At 41.7% G+C, this 16325-nt stretch overlaps 1 long non-coding RNA gene across 1 annotated transcript in view; it reads left to right on the top strand.

Moving 5' to 3' along the window:
- LOC117530840 overlaps positions 1-15366 on the top strand; it is a 71073-nt gene extending 55707 nt beyond the window's left edge. The window contains exon 3 of the long non-coding RNA XR_004566459.1: positions 15274-15366. This is a non-coding gene — a long non-coding RNA (uncharacterized LOC117530840). The remainder of the gene's footprint in view (positions 1-15273) is intronic.
- Positions 15367-16325: the final 959 nt, after the last annotated feature.

The following is a 16325-nucleotide window of genomic DNA, read 5'->3' on the forward strand; positions in this document are numbered from 1 at the left end:
CTGTCATTTCTGTCATTTTATATTGAAAAGCATGCAAAGGATTCTGCTAGTTTCTCAGAATTTTAACAACAGTACTTTGTGATTTTATATTTGGACTATTTAGATGACTTTTTTTTACTTACTGGAAGGCTAATAATCTGCTTGATCTGTTACATGCTACATAGTATATTTTGGTTGGTGAATCTCAAATTTCCTCCAATCTTATCTGATGTACCCCATCTAGTTCTCTACGGGTTGCATTTAATTGTATTAATAAGATGTTGCTGGTGATTGTACTCTAATTCTTTTTTTAATTTTCCAATTCATGCTGTTTGACTTCCTTCTGCCTCTTCCAAGCACATGTAAATGAAATAATACGGCCCCTAAGGAAACTTTAGCACAATCCCATACGATATTGTGGAGGGTTTCAGGTGAATGTGTAGTGTCTATATAATTATCTAATTATAATTAAATATATTTTGAGTTCTGTTTTGATAAAGAGACTAAATTCTCTGTCATTTAAGAGGGAGGCCTTTAGTCTCCATTGTTTGGAGGAAGGACTGTGGCCTATATCCCACTTTAACTCCAAGGGTGCATGATCAGATAGTGTAATAGGCAGTATTTTAATGTCTGATATTCCATGCTGGTCTTTCTTAGGGGTGAAAACAATCAATTCTTGAATATGATGCATGCCTGCTTGAATAGAAAGTGAAATACCTGCTTCCAGGATATCTGCACTCCATAAATCTACAAGACCAAACTCCGTGCATTGGTATTTAAGCATTTGCTCATTTGAGAGAGGGCGGTCTAAAAGGGGGTTGTCGGTCTAATCTATTTGACATCACGCAGTTAAAGTCGCCTCCTCCCGTTGAAATAAGTCCGATACTATACTGTACCAACTAGTTAAATAGCGTTTAAATAAAGCCTGGGTCATCTTCATTTGGTGCATATATGTTAATGAGGGATACTTCTATGCCATCAATCAGCCCATTAACTAGGATATATCTGCCCTTTGTATCTTTGAGCACAGATGTTTTTATAAAATTGACATGCCTGTGAATGAGTACGGAGACCCCATTTTTCTTCCCAGACAGATGAGAGTAGTCATATATTTTGTCTGCCAAAGACTTTTTCAACTTTTCATGTTCCACATCTGATAAGTGGGTTTCCTGAAGATAAGCTGTCTGACAGTTGATTTGTTTCAATTGGAGCATGATTTTCTTTTGTTTAACAGGGCTATGGAGACCTTTAACATTGTAGGTTATAATTTTTAGAGCACCTATTAGTTACGGTGATCCGAAGTCTAGAGTAAAACAAGCCGAAGCTCTTTCCGTACTTCTGAGAAGGCAGCCCTGGCTCTGGTGACGTTGATCATGTAGTCGGAGAAAATCACAATCCGCCTCGCATTGTTTTTCAGCGGGGCGTGGTCCCGTGCTCTCCTTGGGATTTCAACCACATCTCCGTCAGAGTGGAGCTTTGCGATTAGCACTCGTGGATGCTCCCGGACTCCTGGACCTCCGGGTCCCCGTAGGCGATGCGATCGGTCAATTTTTGTATCTCGGCCTAGCTACAGCATTTCTTTTAGCATTTTAGACACTGACTCTGGTGTGCTGGAGCCTCCATGCTCGTCATCGCCGACTGTCCTGATGTTTCCTCATCGCTTTCTTCCCTCCATATCCTCACACCTGTCTCTTAAAGTTACGAGCTGGCTTTGAAGGCTGGTTACGGTGGACTGCACCGAGGTACCTCATCGGACCATGTTGACAGTCCTCCTGTCACATCTTGTATTTCTGCCTTCATTTGATTTATTTCAGACCTGATAGCTGCAGAGGTGTCAGCAATATCTGACTGTACAGCTCATAACTCTGTCTTGAGAGCGTCAAAATCGTCTACCAAGGCACTTTTAAGTTCCTCTTTAATTATCTTTGATTATTTCTCCACTCATGGTGTCGAGGAAGTCGGCTTGGATGTTTTCGGTAGTCATGATGACACTTTCAGTGGTTTCAGTCTGTGAAGGTTGCTCCAGGCGAGCTGGAGTCGGTTGGTTCTGCCTCATTGTTCTTTTAGCTCACTGGCTACTAGCTGTAAACTTAAACCTCTCCAGTTTTTTTTATCCCTTTGAGTTCATATATTGGGGTCGGTTCAGCTCTTGGGTAGTTGAGGCGGATATATCAATAATTCTGCAGAAGCCCACAGATAAGCGTCTTACTCCATGTGCTGCTGGATAAGCGTCTTACTCCATGTGCTGCTGACTCCACCTCAGGATGTGTGGTTTTTAATGTTACTATGCTGTATGTGCCTGTGGGGTTTTCCTGTTGACTGACATAAGTTTTCGGAGTACAAACTCACATGGTGTGATTTAGGAATTTGTTATGGGGCAGTAATTTGCAAGCATACATTTTACATGTAATTATTAATAAAGTCACTGTTTTCTACCACAAATGTTGTTGTTTTGATAGGTTTTAATTTCTTTAAATAATTTAAACATACTTGCATGAAGTTTCAGTCTTGTGGATAGTTTAAAGTCAGTGCTCAAAACTACACTTGACACGATGGTGCCACCTTTGTTAAAACCACACTCTCCCAAAACACAAGTCACCTTGGTTCACTCATTACCTGCGTGACCTCAAGCATAAGGCTAGAGGTCGAGAACGGAAATGGCATAGTTTAAATTAGAAGTATTCCACCTTGCGTGGCGTGATAATATCTTAGACTATAATTCGGGGCTGTCAGGCCTTCAACTTTGTCACTGATTCATGAACACTGGTCTCAAGAATCTGTTGATATTGACTGGAATTCATGTGACCCTCAACTTTAACAAGATTTCCAGTACCTGCACTGGCCACACAGCCCCACAGCATGATGGAACCCCCTCCACATTTTACTGTCGGTACAACCCCACTTCTAATGAAGTTGGGACATTGTGTAAAATGTGAATAAAAACAGAATCTTCAACCTATATTCAATTGAATACACCACAAAGACCAAGTTATTAATGTTCAAACTGATAGACGTTTTTGTGCAAATATTTACTCATTTTGAAATGGATGTCTGCAACACATTTCAAAAAAGCTGGGACAGTGGCAACAAAAGACTAGGAAAGTTGATTAATGCTCAAAGAACACCTGTTTGGAACATTCCACAGGTGAACATGTTAATTGGAAAACAGGTGAGTTATAAATTGGTATTAAAGAAGCATCCCCAAAAAGGCTCAGCCATTCAAAAGCAACGATGGGGGTGAGGATCACCCACTTTATGAACAACTACATGAAAAATAGTCCAACAGTTTTAAGAACAATGTTTCTCAATGTTCAGTTGCAAGGATATTTAGGGATTCCATCATCTACAGTCCATAATATAATCATAAGATTCAGAGAATCTGGAGAACTTTCTACACGTAATCGGTGAGGCCAGAAACCAACATTGAATGCCCCTGACCACTGTGTTACATCACCTTTCCTTCTAACAACACTCAATAAGCATTGGGAACTGAGGACACTAATTGTTGAAGTTTTGCAGGTGGAATTCTTTCCCATTCTTGCTTGATGTACGGCTTCAGTTATTCAACAGTCCGAGGTCTCCCACTGTTATTTTGAGCTTGATAATGAGCACACACATTTTCAATGGGGCGACAGGTCTGGACTGCAGGCAGGCCAGGCTAGTACCTGCACTCTTTTACAACAAAGCCACACTGTTGTAACACGTGCAGAATGTGGTTTGTCATTGTCCTTCCTGGAATAAGCAGGTACGTCCCTGGAAAAAGACGTTGCTTGAATGGCAGCATGCGTTGCTACAACAACCTGGATGTACCTTCAGCATTGATGGTGCCATCACAGATGTGTAAGTTGCCCATGCTATGGGCATTAACACACCCCCATACCGTCACAGATGCTGGGTTTTGAACTTTGCACTGGTAACAATCTGGATGGTCTTTTTTTCTCTTCTGTCCAGGAGGACAGTTGTGGGCACAGATAACCAAAGGTTAGCATCGATAACTGGTAATCAGCTAACTGAAACGTTATCTTTTTTTTAACGCTAAACCGATAAATTGCCTAAAAACATATCGGAAGCTACAACTAACTGATAAACGATAACTTTCAATTTTGCCTCCCATAGGCTGTCAGCTACTAACAAGCCGATTTTGAGTTTAAACACCGCCAGAGCTTCTAATAGAATCAAAGGCGATCACAAACCCAAACAACCAATGAGCCAGCGCTTCTGTCTTTGTGTGCTCTGCCCCCTGCTGTAGGGAAGCGTTACTTTTATAGGATACAGTGGTCCAGTGATGAGGCAGAGGTCTTGAAATTGAAAGCAGGTTTGAATTATGGTTTTGCTTTATAAATAAATAAAAATTCCGGATAGAATAACTACATTAACCCTCTGGGGTCCGAGGGCATTTTTTGGACAGTTCACTCACCTGGCATAAATGTTTTTATTATTGCTGTTAACAGCTCTCCCTGCATCCCACAATAAAGTTTTATGTCTCTTTTTTCAGGACAACCTGTACTTTCAGAATATATATGTTATAGTGATGTTTTATAAGTGTAATAAAGGTTTACAATTAGAAATAAGAAAGGAAAAAGTAAAGCGGAAATAATTTTCCACACACATTTATTTAAAACACACAGCAAACTATAATAAACAACTGTTTTGACACTTTCTAAAGGTAATTTGAGGTCTTGTGTGAAAGACTGTACAACAAAAAGGTTCAAACGAACACAAATGCACATTTTGAACAATATATACAAAATGGTCTATACGTTTTGTTTGTCATCTCAAAGCAATTTCTGTCTGCTATTACACACAGGTCCCATCACAAACTTATTATTCTATGAAGTTGACTGTGCGTTTGTTCTCTCCTGCAGTGAAAAGCTTTCACACTTCGAGGCCCATTTACACTCTGAGGACCGGCCCCTCCCCCTCACTTCCATTGATATGGTAAACAGTGCTTTACGCCGGAGTGAGAGAGCTTGTCACAGGGCTTATCCAATAGCATTCACAGGCAACTAGTGGAGCAATCCTGATACTCACACACTCGTGTTTGAGCACGTGGGATTGTATGAGAGGCCGTCCATCTGCTCACTTTCACTGATCACTGTGCATAATGGCGCAGGGCGTATTGGAGCCAGCAGCCAGGGGCTATTCAAACGGGGCCAACTAGTAACACATCACTCCTAAAAAACAATCTTTGGTTTATCACGTGAGGTAAATCTGCCCTACGATTGGATTTTGGAAAACCATGTGGCGGTGAACCAATTCCAATTGGACACTCACATTGCGCATGTCATCACACAGCTTCTATGAGGAGTACAAAGATGGCCGACGGCTGGCTCGAAAGTCTGCAGAGTTAACTTTCCAGCAAAAAAAAGGAGTACGTTTCTATCTCATATCATTAAAAAGTTATTTATAATGTAGTAAATTTGGTCTCAGCCGTCGTATATGACGGCTCAGGCCCCACAGGGTTAATGTAAACTCTTAAAATGTACAAAGTGATATATAACACATATCTTTTAATTTTAAAATAATGCACTAATTCTGAAGATTTGAACATTAACACACAGATGCCCAAAGGGATTAGGGGTAAACTAAGCCTCTGCTCATACTGATTGGTTGATTCATTCATTCTATGTAAAAATCAACACAAGTCAATCAGTGTAACATGTTGGTGTTTACAAATAACTGTGCTTTTGTAAACTGTCATTTTTTTATTTGTATAAAAAAAAGAAAGAAATTTTCAAGATTCCGCGAGACAGCGGCTAAGCCTGTCTGTTGACATCACAGCTCTCTCCGGTTAGGGAGACAAGGTTTCTTTCAATAACAAGAACTGTCAAAAAACTTTCTCGCGTGTGGTGATAGGAATCGCCTTTTGAATCCTTGAATTCAAAAATTCACTCCACCAGTCCTACACTTACAGTTGACAATGAGCAATAGAAAAGGTCCACTCATACAAATATTTAGGTACAATAATTGATAACAAACTCACATTTCAACTCAATACAGAACAAATCTTCTCAAAATGTCAACAGCGCCTTTTTTTCCTCCGTAAACTTCGCAAATTACAGGTTCACCACTCAATTCTTGCAGTTTTTTTTTTTATAAATGCTTCATAGAATCCATCCTCACGTTCAATATTACAGCCTGGTTTGGTTCACTCAGTTGTACCCATCGTAACACTCTCAATAAAGTCATCAAGATCAGTAGCAGAATCATTGGACAGCAGCAGGACTCACTCACCTCCATCTATAACCACAGAGTCGTGAGGAAAGCCACACAGATCTCCACAGACCCCACTCACGCTGCACCAGCACTATACCTTTTACCATCAGGTCGTAGGTTCAGGTCCCTGCCTTTCAGGACTAAGAGGGCCACCTCCAGTTTTCTGCCCACCTCAGTCCGCCTGATGAACAGCAGCTAATGTGACTAGTTCTTTGAGCAGGCTGTGCTTGGCTTTTATTGGCTTTTGTAATTATATTTATTAAGTGTTGATGAAGTGTTGATTTTATGAAATTTTATTATGCATGAAATGTGTTTCTGCTCGTGCTGGCGCTCTGTCTGCAAAGGAAGTTCCTAACGGATAAATAGTTATTTTGATTTGAATAACGATGTCATTCGCACAAAGACATCAAATAATAGTGAAAACATGTTCATGGCACCCAGAATGTTGGTATTTTGGGTCGTGAACTTTGCAGTGCAGTGTCATAATTAACGCAATCGGTCGAGGCGTCATCACATCCGGTCGGTAACGGCTTCCGTGCGATGTCATAACTGATCAATCAGTCGCTCCGTGAGGCGTCATAACATCCGATCGGTTAGCGGCTCGTTGCGGTGTCGTAACTGATCAATCAGTCGCTCCGTGAGGCTTCATAACATCCGATCGGTTAGCGGCTCCTTGCAGTGTCATAAGTGATCAATCAGTCGCTCTGTGAGGTGTCATAACATCTGATCGGTTAGCGGCTCGGTGCGGTGTCATAACTGATCAGTCACTCGCTTAGGCGTCATATCATCCGGTCACTTAGCGACTTTGTGCGGCGTCATAACAATGAATCAATGAGTCGCTCCGTGAGGCGTCATAACATCAAGACTGGTTCACATGGCAAGATAATTAGGCAGACATCAGACCTAATCTTCCCCTTCTGAAGGGCGACCCAGCAATGACACTAAATATAATCTTATCAGATATTCCTGCCCTGTGGTGTGTGGTTAAGAGCGCTCTGATCTGCTCAGAAGGACGCGAGCAGCTAAATGTGACATGCAGTCAATCAGAAAGTGAGGTGTCTGACCTGGGAATGTTCGTGTGTGAAATCTGTTTGTGTGTGTTGTTTTTACTGTGTGGCTGACACCACACACACTGTACAACTAAACCTGTCAGATCTATAATTTTTTTTTTTTATCTCCACATGTGTGATCTCTCAGGTTTTGGAAACCTACAGATAATTTTAAAATCCTGCGATTGACAACACTGTGATATAACCAGTCACCAGTAGATGGCAGTGTTCTATGCATGCTGGTTATATCACACGGCCTGAATCACAATTTAAGACTTATCAGCTTTCCAAATGATTTTTTTTTTTTTTTTTTTTTACACAAATGAAAAAAAAAGGGTGTCCTCTGCACACTGTTCAATCGCTCCTTGGCTGAACATTCCATCCCCTCTGGAAGTCTTCCATCATTTGTCCAGTGGCAAAGAAGAGCAACCCCACTATCAGCAATGACTATCGGCCTGTAGCACTGACGTCACTGGTCATGAAGAGCTTTGAGAGGCTCGTCATGGCCCAGCTGCAGGTCGATGTTGGTGTGCATTCTGACCCACTCCAGTTTGCATACCGGCCACATGGGGGTGGATGACGCAGTGCTGACCCTGTTGCATGGTGCTGTCACTCACCTGGAAAAGCCCAAGTCCCATGTCAATCTGGTCTTTGTGGACTTCTCAAGTGCATTTAACACCCTGCAACCACATCTCATGGGACGTAAGCTGCTCGAGATGAACACCAACCCTCACCTCATCCTTTGGGTTCTCTCCTTCCTCTCAAGGAGGGAACAGAGGGTCAGGGTAAATGGTCATCTCAGCTCGATCAGGACAATATCCACAGGTTCACCCCAGGGCTCAGTCATTTCTCCACTTCTTTTCACTCTGTACACTAATGATTGCAGGAGCACTACCCCCGGAATAACATATATCAAATATTCTGATGACGCTGTTATCATGGACTCCACTAACACAGATGGACTTCTACAGGCTGAACTGGACATTTTTTCACTGTGGTGCAATTATTCAGATTTAAATGTATCCAAGACCAAGGAAATGGTTGTCCTTTTCCATCACGTACACTCCACCACTCCCATACTTACAGTTAACAATGAAGCAATAGAAAAGGTCCACTCATACAAATACTTAGGTACAATAATTGATAACACACTCACATTTCAACTCAACACAGAACAAATTTTCTCGAAATGTCAACAGCGCCTTTTTTTCTCCGTAAACTTGCAAATTACAGGTTCACCACTCAATTCTTGTAGTTTTTTATAAATGCTTTATAGAATTCATCCTCACGTTCAATATCACAGCCTGGTTTGGTTCACTCAGTCTCACCCATCGTAACACTCTCAGATAAAGTCATCAATATCAGCAGCAAAATCATTGGACAGCAGCAGGACTCACTCACCTCCATCTGTAACCACAGAGTTGTGAGTAAAGCTACGCAGATCTCCACAGACCTCACTCACACTCTGCACCAGCATCACACCCTCTTACCATCAGGTCGCAGGTTTAGGTCCCTGCCTTTTAGGACTAAGAGGGCCACCTCCAGTTTCTTGCCCACCTCGATTCGCCTGCTGAATAGCAGCTAATGTGACTAGTTCTTTAAGCAGGCTGTGCTTGGCTTTTACTGGCTTTGTAATTATATTTATTAGTGATGATGAAGTGTTGATTTTTATGGAATTTTATTATGTATGAAATGTGTGTTTCTGCTCGTGCTGTCACTTTGTCTGCAAATGAAGTTCCTGACGGATAGTTATTTTGATTTGATTTGATTGATTTGAAAAAGACATATTTTACAAAGCACATTTATTTGTAAACACCAACACACTTTACATTGATTCACTTGTGCTAGTTTTTACATAGAATGAATTAGTCAACCAATCAGTATGAGCGGAGGCTAAGTTTACCCATAATCCCTTTGAGCACCTGTGTGTTAATGTTCAAATCTTCAGAATGAGTGCATTATTTTAAAATTAACAGATGTTATATATATTATCCACATTTAAGAGTTTACATTAATGTAGTTATTCTATCTGAAATAAGTTTATTATAAAGCAAAACCATAAGTGAAACCTGCTGGCCATTTCAAGACCTCTGCCTCATCGCTGGACCCACGGTATAGGGTTAAGGGAATAATGATTCTTTTTTCTTTTTTTTTTTTTGGCAGATTGTCAGCCCAGGCCCTTTCTGCTGGGGGCAGAGTTGAGCTCAGCTCCTCTTTGCTACCTCACTGCCGCAAAATGCATAGCAGATAGGAGCAAAAGGGATTATAAATGTTTTAAAGTTACTAGCTATGTAAAAAAAAAAAAAAAAATGTTAGCTGCCTAAAAGTTATCGGAACTAAATTTATCGGAAGATAATTGGTCCATTGATTAGGGCTGTCATGATTAGGAATTTCTGGAGACAATTGTCAGGCAAATAATTGCGATTGATTATATTGTCTATTTTTTTTTTCTTTTTTCTCTTCTTTATATTCTACTATCATAGCATAATTACACAACTCTGGAAGACCGTTTGGATTCTGTGAGTGGAGAAACTGGGAATAGTGCAACATTTTTTTATCTTCATTTTACATATAGTCCCAACTTTTTCTGTTTTGTGGTTTTTTTTTTTTTCTTTTGCATTGCTGAAATTACAGAACTACTATAAAGAAAAGTGTGGACATTATTGTGTTTAACATTTTGTGGAGCAAACGCAAACACCAAACAAAGAATGAAAAAAAATACCCGGACATGTGCAGGGAAGCTGATACAAACTTAACAGAACAATGCAGGCTGATTTGACTCCCCATGTTTTTTTGTATAAGTAAATCAGAATAAAATAAGTATAACTCACTTTGAAATGAATAAAACATATAGCTGCAGCTTAATAACTTTGAAAAATAACATAAATCAGCAGCTTATATTTTTATTCTGACTCCAGTTCATTTTAGTGTGATGAAGCCATCCTTTTGTCTCATCATCAGTCACGTTTTGTGCTTGAACACTACATTAAGCTCAAGATGAACAAATACATACCTTTGGAAAATAACAGCTGTTAAAGTTCAGAGTTTTCACCTGTTTTTAGTGATCTGTGCCTCTAAACATCACTGCACAGCTTCTCCACAGCAGGGTTTTTTTTAACCCATGTACGAGGTCTGTCCAAAAAGTAACGGACCTTTTTATTTTTTTCAAAAACTATATGGATTTGAATCACGTGTGATTGCATCAGCCAAGCTTGAACCTTCATGCGCATGCGTGAGTTTTTTCACGCCTGTCGGTTGCGTCATTTGCCTGTGAGCAGGCTTTGTGTGAGCAGTGGTCCACCCCCTCGTCGGATTTTTATTGCGAATAAAATGTCTGAACGATTTGAGCTTTGCTGCATCAGAATTTTTCCAGAAACTAGAGAGACCTCCAGGTGGACACCATTCAGAAAATTCAGATAGCTTTCAGGGATGATTTTATGGGGATTACACAGATTAAGGAGTGCTCCAGCCGGTTTAAAGACCGCCCACAGCGGCTGAGAGCGCGACGCGGCTCCGATCCCGATTGACAGGCTGAAACCCCGCTGAAACAACCAGATCATTTCCAAAGTGAAAGGTTTTGTTGATCCGGGACGTCGTCTGACTACCACAGAACTAGGAAGAGATGTGGACATCAGCACTTTTTCGGCACATTCCACTGTTACAGGAGTTTTTGTCATGGAAAGACGAGCGGAGGGATTCACACGTCGGCACGGAGCCGCATGGCGCAAAGCAATGCCGTGATGAAGCCTCACAGGACATGTTCTGGCATATCCAGCTCATCCACAATTTCTCGGATAGTCACACGACTGAAAAGCCACCGAAAGCCATCTGAAAGCCGTCCTGTGAGACCAACACGGAGGTGCTTTTGTCCGCGCATTCGCGGCTCTGTGGCGCATTCCTCTGCTTCTCTTTCCATGACAAAAACTCCTGTAACAGTGGAATGTGCCGAAAAAGTGCTGATGTCCACGTCTTCTTCCTAGTTCTGTGGTAGTCAGACGACGTCCCGGATCAACAAAGCCTTCACTTTGGAAATGATCTGGTTGTTTCAGCGGGGTTTCAGCCTGTCGATCGGCGCTGGGAGCGCGCCGCGCTCTGACGCTGTGGGCGGTCTTTAAACCGGCTGGAGCACTCCTTAATCTGTGTGATCCCCATAAAATCGTCCCTGAAAGCCCATCTGATTTTCCGAATGGTGTCCACCCGGAGGTCTCTCACAGTTTCTGGAAAATTGATGCAGCAAAGCTCCAAATCGTTCAGACATTCTATTCGCAATAAAACTCCGACGAGAGGGGTGGACCACTGCTCACACAAAACCTGCTCACAGGCGAATGACGCACCGACAGGCGTGAAAAAACTCATGCATGCGCACGAAGGTTCAAGCTTGGCTGATGCAATCACACGTGATTCAAATCCATATAGTTTTTGAAAAAATAAAAGGTCCGTTACTTTTGGATAGACCTCATGCGTAATTTTTGCGCAGTTTATTATATATTCTCATTTTTTTAAGGACATTTGACTGTTTATTTCATCTCATGATTTCATAAATTCAGTGTATGACGCACACATGGTGTGAACAGGACGGTGCCATCAGAACAGCAGGGTAAAGAAAGTGGAAAGAGAAGTAAAGGCAGCTCCACTGTTTAGTTTTGTTTTTACATGTTCACTCCGGTTAAAATCCTGTCTCTGCTCTGCCTCGCTGTCTCACTGCGCGCTGATGGTTCTCAGCAGAATGTAACACCTCGTCCTCCGGAATCTCCTTCCCTCCCCCACCTCCTCCTCTCTCACTCGCAGTCTGCAGCCAGTTGACTCCGCACGCGCGGCACACACAGCTCCTCTGGTAAACTGCGCATTTTAAACGGCTTTGAACAAGACAGCCACTCTTTTAATCGGTCGTCTTATTCAAAATTTGAACGTCCAAATGACGACTCGCTGCCTAAAACTATGAATTGAGAGAAGAACAAAGACTTAAATAAAATAAACGACTCGTCACTATTTAGTTGACGATTTCAATAGTCGACGTAGTCATGGCAGCCCTACTTAAAACCGAAATGCATCCACAGCGGTGCCATGGTACGTGGCTTTGGAACCAGAACCTCCTTACACTCCATGTTACTATCCGAACCTCGCTAACCATCCGACCACGACGAGAGGGAAACAGAGTGAGTGAGGCTGCGTGCGGCTGCTACTGCACGATGTCAGATTCCGAGTCGTTTTATGCAACTTTGTGGATAAAATAAATAATTCACGGTAATCGCGATTATGAAAAATATTTGTGAATATGAAAAATAATCGGGATTGGCGAATATTGTAATAATTGTGACTGTCCTACCGATGATGGTTTTTAAACTTATCTGAAAAGCTAATCCGCTGATAAAAACATTATTTTCGATAATTATCGGTTATCGGATTAGCTGAACAGTGGCCACCACTGCCAGAGGACACAGCGTCCATGATTTCCAAAAACAATTTGAAATGTGGACTCATCAGACCACAGCACACTTTTCCACTTTGCGTCTGTCCATTTCAAATAAGCTCGGGCGCAGAGAAGGCGGCAGCGTTTCTGTATGTTGGTAATGTATTGGTTTTCCGCTTTGCATGATAGAGTTTTAACTTGCACTTGTAGTTGTAGCGACGAACTGTGTTAACTGACAATGGTTTTCTGAAGTGTTCCTGAGCCCACGTGGTAAGATCCTTTACACAATGATGTCGGTTTTTAATGCAGTGCCACCTGAGGATTGAAGGTCACGGGCATTCAGTGTTGGTTTTTGGCCTTGCCGCTTATGTGTAGAAAGTTCTCCAGATTCTCTGAATCTTCTGATTATGTTATGGACTGTAGATGATGAAATCCCTAAATTCCTTGCAATTGAACATTGAGAAACATTGTTCTTAAACAGTTGGACTATGTTTTCACGCAGTTATTCCAAAAGTGGTGATCCTCACCCCATCTTTGCTTGTGAACAGCTGAGCCTTTTGGGGATGCTCCTTTTATGCCCAATAATGATACTCACCTGTTTCCAGTTAGGTGTTGTTTGAGCATTCATCAACTTTCCCAGTCTTTTGTTGCCCCGTTCCAACTTTTTTGAAATGTGTTTCAGGCATCCATTTCAAAATGAGCAAATATTTGCACAAAAATAATAAAGTTTATTAGTTTGAACATCAGTTTGAACATTAAATATGTTGTCTTTGTGGTGTATTCAATTGAATATATGTTGAAGAGGATTTTCAAATCATTGTATTCTGTTTTTATTTGCATTTCACACAACGTCCCAACTTCACTGGAAATGGGCTTGTATTTTATTTTATTCTCCAATTGTAATCCAGTTGCTCATCTAAATTGTGGGTCTGTTACTGAAGCTTAGGGCTAGCGGCCGGTGATCACCACAGTATTTTCTCTGCTTATCTGTAGATTTACTGCAGAGGAATTATACCTTAGGTGTAGTTTTTCTGTCCAACTGATTCTGCTCTTTTTCTCTCTGTCTGAGGTACAGATAAAATCTCATAGGATTACAGGCATGACAGCTGCAGACCACAAGGTGCTGGACTGACCATGAGATGCCACGCCTGCAGCTGATGCAGCACACTGCAGTCTGAGTTTAGAATGGACGTTGTCCACTCACGGCATGAGGAATGCTGGATATCCCCTGCCTTTGGCATAAATGCATACATGGTCTTCTCGTCAAGTGCATCTTGTTTTTATGTTGTTTTGATTTCCTGTTTTTGTTTATTATGCTCTGTAAAACTGTAAAAACCTTGTAACTGTTCAAATGACCTAAGCAGTGGATCACCTCTGTGAGTCTGGTCTGCTTGAGGTTTCTTCCTCATCATCAGAGGGAGTTTTTCCTTCACACTGTCGCCTGCATTCTTGCTTTAGGGGTTGGTAAGGTTAGCCCTTACTTGTGTGAAGCGTCTTGAGTCACCCTTGTTGTGATTTGGTGCCATATAAAATGAAATTAATTGAAATTGAATATCTCTGGCTGTCTGTGGTGTCCATGTTTGTTTCTCTGATCACAAACTGAGCACTAATAACATTACTTCCTTTGAAGCTCAAGATTTGCTGCTCTCTGTGTCGCCATTTTGGTTGCATTTACGCAACCTACGTCACTATCAACCCATGTTTGGATAAAGAGGTGGAGCGTGGGTGAAACTGTATGTGACCTGGGTAGGATCAGTGAAGCCTTGATAGGCAACTTTTTCCATTCCTGACAAGCTAAGTTAACCTTGCTTGCGATGTTTATTAATTCATAGTTTTGGGGACTGAGTCGTAGATCTTATAAAAGTTTGATTTGTTGTGGGCATTAAAAATTATTGCCTGCTTATTTCCTCAGTAAACATGGATTGACTGGATCTGATGATCATCAAGTTTCCAATCGCTGCTAAAAGTGCTAATGCCATTAGCTTACAACATTAAGATTTAAAAAAATAACAAATACTGGTGCACAGATGTTTAAGATGATCCATCAGGAGAAGTAACCACACAAGAAACTATTATTCTGTCATTACAGAATCTTCCAATGAAATGCTCAAAAGACAGACATGGTGCTCCATAACAGCTACAGCTAGCAGCCTTTGAGTGACCTGAGGTCTGAACTTTACACACAACACGACCTCTCACTCAAAGCAGTCACACTCCAAATTATTTGTAACTTTGTGATTTAAGATGACTTGAACTGAGTTATAAAACTTCACTGAGTGCACAACCCCCCCATCATGGACTTGAATGGGAGCATCCTTGCTTTTGGAGGCAGCATCAAGTGGCCAATCAAGGAATTGCAACGTTTTGTTCTTCTAGGTGGGCCTCACTTTTGAGGGCTAGAGGTTACGACTTGGTTAAATGGCCTCTTCTTAGGGAGCTGACTGAGGCCGGAGGGTGGCTTGTCCTGAAGTGTTCCAGGGTTCTAAGGCTGTGTTCATGTTAGTGATTTCCACACAGTGATATTGTGTGTGTGTGTGTGTGTGTGTGTGTGTGTGTGTGTGTGTGTGTGTGTGTGTGTGTGTGTGTGTGTGTGTGTGTGTGTGTGTGTTGTGTCCTCAGAGCACTTACGACCGCTGTCCTTTGGAGCTGGTGCGCTGCATCAAACACATCCTCCGTTCAGAGGAGAGACTGGTTCACGAGACGACAAATGTAAGTCTGGTTGTTTTATTTTGTAATCTTTGAAGGAACGTTCATGCAGCCTGTCCATGGTTTCATTTGGGTTTTCAAAATTAAGGCCCCAGTAGTAAATTTTTGCTGGAGACACTGAATAAAATATTTGTATGTTCTAGAAGTCATCAGGTGAATTTTACAGTGACTGCTGTGTTAACTTTAGAATAAGTGAAGGAACTTGTTGGAATGTTGGAACAGTGAGTGGAACCAGGCACCTCTAGTACATACAGCAAGCTCGCTGGGTTTCTGTAAACTCTGAACAGATCAAAGCTTTCTCTGCTAAAATAAGCGATGTCGCTGTAAGGGAATGTCATGTTCTTATGGCACGTTATTGATTCAGCACACCTTAATATCGCATAGGTCCCCTTTTACCACTCAAACAGCCCTGAACCATCGAGGTGTGGATGTCACCAGACAGGTACCGACCGGTGTGCTGGGGTATCTAGCACAGGAGATACTTCTGTTGGGTCACCGGGGCCAGCCTTCACTCCTCGCACACTTCAGTGTGACTTGGCTGCCATGACCCTGTCAGCGGTTCACTGGTTTTCCTTCCTTGGTCCATGTATAGGTACAGACCACTACGAGACAGACAGGCTTTCTATAAATGTGCTTATTTAAGGTCCCAACTGCAAATTGTGTTCATGTTTTTAAGTTTTGTGATGACACCGCCATCCTCAGCCTGCATTCCAAAGACTCAGATCCATCACTGTACTTTAACGAGGTGCAGTCTTTTGTCCACTGGTGTCATGCTAACTTTCTTACCATAAATGTAAAGAAAATTTCAATTCAGTTTTCAGTTTATTTTCATTTATATAGCGCCAAATCACAACAGAGTTGCCTCAAGGCGATTCACACAAGGTCTAACCTTACCAACCCCCAGAGCAATAGTGGTAAGGAAAAACTCCCTCTGAGGAAGAAACCTCAAGCAGACCAGACTCAAA

The sequence above is a fragment of the Thalassophryne amazonica genome, chromosome 18, assembly GCF_902500255.1.
Source record: "Thalassophryne amazonica chromosome 18, fThaAma1.1, whole genome shotgun sequence".
NCBI classification, from domain to species: Eukaryota; Metazoa; Chordata; class Actinopteri; order Batrachoidiformes; family Batrachoididae; genus Thalassophryne; species Thalassophryne amazonica.